Source organism: Macaca nemestrina, chromosome 1 (assembly GCF_043159975.1).
Source record: "Macaca nemestrina isolate mMacNem1 chromosome 1, mMacNem.hap1, whole genome shotgun sequence".
Classification (NCBI taxonomy): Eukaryota; Metazoa; Chordata; class Mammalia; order Primates; family Cercopithecidae; genus Macaca; species Macaca nemestrina.
The window spans coordinates 212,569,099-212,576,088 of NC_092125.1; the positions used below are offsets into that span (position 1 = coordinate 212,569,099).

General features: G+C 53.8%; 1 protein-coding gene across 3 annotated transcripts in view; it reads right to left on the reverse strand.

The window, feature by feature from the left end:
• The window catches only part of LOC105483075 (alkaline phosphatase, biomineralization associated), a 69,558-nt gene extending 64,905 nt beyond the window's left edge, over positions 1-4,653 (reverse strand). Inside the window, exons 1-2 of one of the 3 annotated variants that reach the window (XM_071099070.1) lie at positions 3,184-3,278; positions 3,022-3,109 (exon numbers count right to left, since the gene is read on the reverse strand). The gene's annotated coding sequence lies outside the window, so the exon portion shown is untranslated. Of the gene's footprint in view, positions 1-3,021; positions 3,110-3,183; positions 3,279-4,142; positions 4,296-4,561 lie in introns of those variants that run through there. The other 2 variants (XM_071099073.1, XM_011743677.2) reach the window with 2 other exon arrangements.
• Positions 4,654-6,990: the final 2,337 nt, after the last annotated feature.

The following is a 6,990-nucleotide window of genomic DNA, read 5'->3' on the forward strand; positions in this document are numbered from 1 at the left end:
TTGTGACGGACCTCCCATAACCCAGCACACAGTAGACTATAAATATGTGGGGACCAGTTGAACACATTAGACCCATTCCAAGTCTTAGCGAAGTCTCATCTCTCCACTCCTACTCCTCAGATATCTTGGTTTACAGATGAAGAATCTGAGACTCAGAGAGGGGGAAGTGACTTGCCCAAGATCACAGAGGTAGTTCAAGGACTTCAACTCGGCTCTCCTGAGCTTAACATCTTTTTCCACCAACCCACATGATCTGCATCCTCCCTTAAACAATGTTTTTCAAAAAGCATTCTATGCTAAGAATATACTGTAGAAATGAAATACACCAAATACAGGAGAAGTGGTTGCCTTTGGAAAGATCATGTAGTTTAGAGTCAGGAGACTGAACTCCCACTCCACTCTGCCCTAAGCAACTGTGTGACCCTGGGCAAGCCTCTTCTCCTCCCTGGGCCTCAGTCTCCCTGGTGTGCAAAGAGCTCAGTTGACCCAGTCACCTTCTAAAGGCCTACCAGCTGAAATTCTGGGCATCTATGAGGTCTCTTCTCTGGCCAGTACTCTGTGGCCTCGGATGAATATAAAATAGTAATAATAATAATAATAGAGAGGGCGAGTCCACACCAGCCAGGAAAGAACACTACAATTTTTTGTGAAACCTGACTCCTGGTTACTGGAATTCAGAAAGAACGATGGTAATACTTGAGCAGCTTAACCACCATCCTACAATTAAACAAAAGCACATCTGGTTTAACTTCGTCCTCATCTCCTCCCTAACCCCCTACTCTCATCTCAAATTTTACCCCTAAATTTGAGAAGTCAAATTCAATGCAAACAATTGATTTCATGCCACAGTGAGGCTGAGAATTTAAGCATGGAAAACTTTAAGCACAGAGTTTTTCTGGGAGCAATTAACGAAGTGTTGGCAGGGGACTGGGGGCTGGTACAAGGAAGCAGAAAAATATGGAGACTATGTTCTTCAGACACTGAGCATCCCATCTTGATGTTGGGGGCCTCCTATGAGCTCAGAGAGGTAAAGTGATTTGCCTCAGGTCACACAGCTGGTGACTGGAATCCAAGACGCCAGCCCCCAAACCAGTGTTTTCCCTGCTGTGTAGGCTTTTGTAACCTAAACGTGGACTTCCCTCAGGCCCTCAGGATCACCTGGTAGGGATAAAGGTAACTGCTTTTGAAATTGCTCCACAGGAAATATGAATGTCTTAATAACATCAATGCTGGTTCAGCCCAAAGTTGGAAAACTATTTATGATCTTGCGACCCTGTAAAGTATATTATAATGTTAACCCATACTGCAGATGAGAAAACTGAGGCTCTGAAAGAGAAGGTGACTTGTCCAGGGTCGCATAGCAGTGCTGGGAATGAACCTCCAGTCTACTGCCCCTAACTGCCCTCTGAAAGCGAGGACATCTCCAGAAGAAAAAAAAATAAACCTAACATACCACAAAGCCCAGCTCCAGCCTGCCAATGACGACGACATGGTGCTGGGAAGCCAAGTCAGCATTCCTGTGGCCACATGGAGATTTCTGAGTGCTGGTTCTCAGCCCAGCTTGCTCACTCTCCCAGCAATGTTCTCTCGGAGCTCTGGGTTTTGTATTAAAAAGCCAAGTCACACTGATTTCAAGGTGAGAACTCGGGCTCTGCTACCGGATCCTACTCCCTGGATTAAAAGGCCTCATTCCCAGAGATGGGTACAGCATGGAGATCGCTAGATTTGGAATTCTAGATACACAGGACCAGCTCCCCAGGTAGCATCTGTGTGCCTCTGGGCAACTCACTTCCCCTTTCCAAGATCATATCCAGCTTGCAGGGAATGTTGGGTATGTAAGTCATGGGACAGAACAGGGCTGAGTTTGGTCCTGAGCTGGGACATGGTGAGGAACAAGAACAGGCAGAGGGCAGGAAGCACTGCAGAGATGATGGCTCCAGGGCTGATCTCATCATGGAGCTCTGCGCTCCCAGCCCAGGCTGTGTTTAGGATGGTGACAGAAGGTGGCATCTGAGTGTGAGCAAGGAGGGCACCATGCCATCCCACATGTGCAGCCTGACAGGATGGGAAGAGCCTGGGCAGAAGTGGGTGACAGGTTCAGAGGCAGGGATATAACCCAACATCCGGTCTCCGCATTTCATTTTCTGCTGAGAAGAGAGCTGGGGATAGCCAGGATTTTCTTAAGCACAGGTACCAGCTTAAACCCTTCGCAAGCATTCATCATATCTAGACCTCACCGCTGGTAGGCATTAATGATCTCCACAGCTTATGGGAGGAGGCCGAGGCACAGAGAGGGAACAGAACTGAACCCAGGTCCCACAGCGAGGTTGCCTTTGCTAAAATGAGGGCGATGACAGGTGATTGCATCTTAATCTCCTTCCTTGCGAATAGCTTGATTTCAAGTCTACGCCGTAAATTTTGACAGTTTCAAAACCTGAAAGAATTTTGTTATGCAAACATCCAATCCAGAAGAGAGCTTTTGTCTGATTTACTGCGGCATTCCCGGCACCTAGAACAGAGCTTAGCACATGGCAGATGCTTAGGTATTTGCTGAATGAAGATAGCATCTTGTTCTGGTCTCAGTTCAGTTTTATTCCTCACAATAGTCCCCAGAGAGGAACACACCCCTTTTTACAAATGGGCTCAGGGACACAGACCCGGATCATCACTCAACCTAGTCTTCACCAGTTGGGATGGTGAGAAGCTGTGTCCAGGGGCCTCTTCTGAGGGAATTCACAGGCGTTCAGTTCAAGAAAGAAAAAGGTGACAGAGGAACAAGATGCATGGGGCCAGGCAGTGGGATGGCTGGGGCAGGACAGGGTGGGGACACCCACAGGTGGGGAGGACTAAAGAGTTGGAAAGGGAAAGACTGGAGAGTGGAGGAAGAGTGGGCTAAGCCCAGGAGGAGCCCCAAGACAAAACCAAGGCTCAGCCCCGTATCTCTTAGGCAGCACAGTGGGAGTAGGAGGCTAGGGTTGCAGAGTTTGGAGTCTGGATTCAAACAATGGTCCCACCACTTACCTAAATTGTCTAAGCCTCAGTTTCCCCATTTGTAAAATGAAATTATGTACGTGAGATGTCAGAGCAGGTCCCTCTACGCACGGTAGGCCTTCAAAAAATAGTTGCAGTTATCTACACTGAGACTGGAACCCAACCCCTGCCTCCCTGGGCAGCTGGGCCCACCTGAGCGGTCTCTGATTGTTCCCAGGGCCCAGAGCCCTTCCTGGCCTGAGAATCGCCCCCTCTTTTGATCTCAATGATTTTCACCCTCCACCCAGAGGCCTTTATAAAGGCCCCGCCTTCAACCCCATTGTGTGTCGAAAAAGAATCATAAGGCACAATGGGGAGTGGGGGAGGCTTACCTCGGCCTCCTGCCTTTCTGCTGTGACCTGCGTTTAACCCTTTCTTACCAAGACTGGGCAGGGAAACAGCCCTGGGCGGCCCACCTCGCACAGCCCAAAGAGGGCGGCAGGCTCCTTCAGTTTCGCGGGCTCCAGAGCTTTGCCCCACAGCTGCGGTGCCCACAGTGGGTGCCCACTCTCAGACGCCCACGCGGGTGTCCTCTGTCTCCTCCCCCCCATGGTGTCCTGTCTCCTCCCCCCATGCCCCCCATTCCAAGCGCCTCCCTCCCTCTCCTCCTCCCAAACCAAACTGCTTTAGACCCCACCGGGTCAGGTGGGACGCCTGGGAGGGCGCCAGGCACGAGGCCTGGGGGTTGGCAGTCCAAGTCTCTAGAGCTACAGCTAAGGAGGCACCAGGAGGGGCTCAGTCATGGGGCACCAAGGGCAGGTGCCCAGACAGAGGGCAGGGTCCCAGACAGCGGCTTGGGAGGTAGGAGACCCTGGGACTGCAGGGCGGTCCCGAGCGCAGTCCCCTGAGTTCGCCGGCTCTGCGGGCGCCACGTCCAATCTCCTGTCCCGCCCAGAGCGCGCGCCGGGAGCTTGGGATGCGCGGGAGGACAGGGACAGGACCAATTGCCGGGCGTCCCGAATGGGCTGCTGTGGGCGGCGTGGCGCTGGAGACCCCGGCCCTCCCATTAAAGTTCAACACGGGGCCAGCTGAGGATGCAGAAGGGGCCGAGCATACACCACATCCGCGGGGGCCCTGGGGAGCCGGGGCGCGGGGCAGCATCGAGTCCTTACCTGCGCAGAGCACTGACGAGGGTCCGTCCAGGCACAAGCGCGTGGGAGCGCAGAGCCGGGATCGCGGGCGCGGAGTGGCGGGAGCGCAACGCGGCCCGGGCCACCTCCCCCGCCGCCTTATAAAGGCGGCCGCGGGGCCCGAGCGAGGCCCGGGCAGCCCGCCCCCTCCCCCAACCCCTCCCCAGCCCGGCCCCGCCCCCGGCCCGAGCCCCGCGCCCGGCTGGCGGGTCGTGCCACGAGGCCAGGGCGCCCCCTGCCGGGAGCGGAGCTAGGAACTGGCTGGGGTGGCGCGGCCCTGGCGTCCCTCGCTCGCCCCGCGCTCTCGGGCTCTGCCTCCGGGCTGCCCCAACGCGGCCCTTCCTCTCAGCGAGCCTGGGCCCTGACCCGCTCCCTGCGTGCGACTCCTGTTTTGTCTTTACCGTCGGCATCTTTCTTCTGCGTCTCTTGGTGGGAGTCTTTGTCTCTACCCGTCTGTCTTTGTCTGCCTTCCTCTCTGGCGTCTGTCTCTGTCAATATATCTGGCTTTCTCTGGGTCTCTGTCTTTATCCGTCTCTGCCCACGTGTCCCTGTCTCTCTGTCTCTGTCCACGTGCACCTCTGACTCTCCACCTCCACCCCCGCTTCCCTGCCCGTGGGCTGCCTCCCTGGCTACCGCAAGAAGAAGCAGAAGGGGACCTCGGAGGGGTGGCATCTGGAGGGAAACCACCCCCTAGACATGGGGCCTTCCCTCTTTCTCTCTGTAGAGACGTAAAGGGCCCGGGCAGGTATACGGCTATGTGCCAGTCAGAGCCCCAGGACATGCTCCCTGGATGCCAGAGGAGGGACAGGCACTTCCCAGGCAGTGGAGTCAGACAGCTCAAGTTCAAAACTCTGCTCTGGTGACCTTGGTCAAGTCACCTGACCTATGTGGACCAGCCTGCCCCTCTTTAAGAGGCAGGCACCATCTCCCCTGGCCTCTCGCTGGTGCAAGAGTCATATGAGACAGTGCTTGAAAACTACAGAGGAAACGCTAAAATCCCGGATAGATGGGAGCCGGGGGCAGATGCTGGGTGCTACAGGCCCTGCTCCCACTCCTGGGGAACTACCTCCACCTCTGATGGAATAACCACTCCTTTCCTCTGAGCACTGAATTCTCTGGACAGCTTCGTAGTGAGAAGTCCGCAGGCTCTGTTTGAATGCCTCCAGTGACAGAGAGCTCACTGACTCCTAACCGGAGGGTCTTCTCAGTGGCCCTTGGGACTGTCTGGAACAATCTGTGCCAGTCAGAAATTTGAAGCCAGTCAGATATTTGAAGGCGCAGACTGTGATTCCCCGGGAGCCCTGCCTTCCTCGGCATCTAAGTCCCAGTCTTCCTGAAGCCACCTTTGCCCTGAAGATCATAAGGAGAAAACTGAGGCTGGAGCAGAGAGAAAGTGTCAGTGCCCAGAGAACCAATTTTAGCCAGGTTGGGCAACCTCTCTTCCACCCACTCCACGCCAGGCTCAGGGCCAGGCATTGTGCATGCATTAACTTCCAACAGCTCCATTTTCCAGAGGAGAAAACTGAGGCCCGGAGAGATCACGTGACTTCTCAGTAAAGTAGGAGCCAGAACTGGGCTCTGGTGCCAGAAACTGAGAATGTCTTTGTATTTGTTTTTGTTTCTTTTTGTATTTTTGGTTGATACTGCTTATTTACAGGAGTGACATAGTTTCCCTTTTCAGATAAGTTTATCTTTTTTAAAAGTGAGTCAAAATACTGAGTAAATACTGTTTATGTATTTCATGGGTTGGGTGATGATGGCAAAAATCATGGAGGTAGCAAATTAAGTTTAGGAAATGCCGTACTCTGTAAGAAACTGCAGGTGAAAGCACCCAGCACTGGGCCTAAAACATGGGAGGGGCTCAATACTTGCTTACAAATGCAAAATGGTTTAAGGATTCCAGGAGACTTAAGATGGTATAATCATTAGTGAGCCAGGGACAAGTCCCCAGGCCTGGAAAATCTGCCTGTTGCTTGGACAGAGGCTGGGAAACAGAGCCAGAGGGAATTGGAGGCAACCCTTGCACCTATCGTGGTGCCAGCACCCCTGACTGTTTTTTTGTTGTTTTTTTTTTCCACAGGGTCCCACTCTATTGCCCAGGCTGGAATGCAGTGGCATGTCAGCTCACTGCATCCTTGACTTCCTGGGCTCAAGCGATCTTCCCACCTCAGCCTCCCCAGCAGCCAGGACTACAGGTGTGCACCACCATGCTCGGCTAATTTTTGTATTTTTTGTAGAGAGCAGAGTTTTGCTATTTTGCTTAGGCTGGTCTCGAACTCCTGGGCTCAAGCGATCCCCCTGCCTTGTTCTCCCAAAGCGATGGGATTACAGGCATGAGCCACCACACCCGACCCTACCCCTGACTTCTGATCTCCCCAAAGCTATGAGAGATGGGCACTTCTGGTTGAGCCACATGGCCAGCATTAGGCCCCCTGTGTCTGTGATTTGCCCTCAAGTCCCTCCACCTTGGGAGTTCAGGGATTGGTTAGCAGCAGCAGGGACTACACTGCTTGGCCAGCCCTGCCACCTTCTGCCCCCACACCCTCTTACTCTGCTCCTGGGCTGGGTCCCTCAAGGAGAATTCAAGTGAGATGGGGCACCCAGCAGCCCTTGCCTCCCCTGCTCCCCCGGTGCCCCTCCTCCTGGCTCTGTCAACACAGAGGAAAGGAGTCCTGGACCTCGAACCAGGAGATTCCAGTTCACCCTCCAGCTCTGCCCTGGCTTGCTGGGGAGCTGAGCAAGTCACTTTTCCCATCGAGGTTCCGATTCCCTCTGGCCTTTTGAACTGGACAATCTCTAAGTATAACTCAGATGCCACGATTTCAGGACC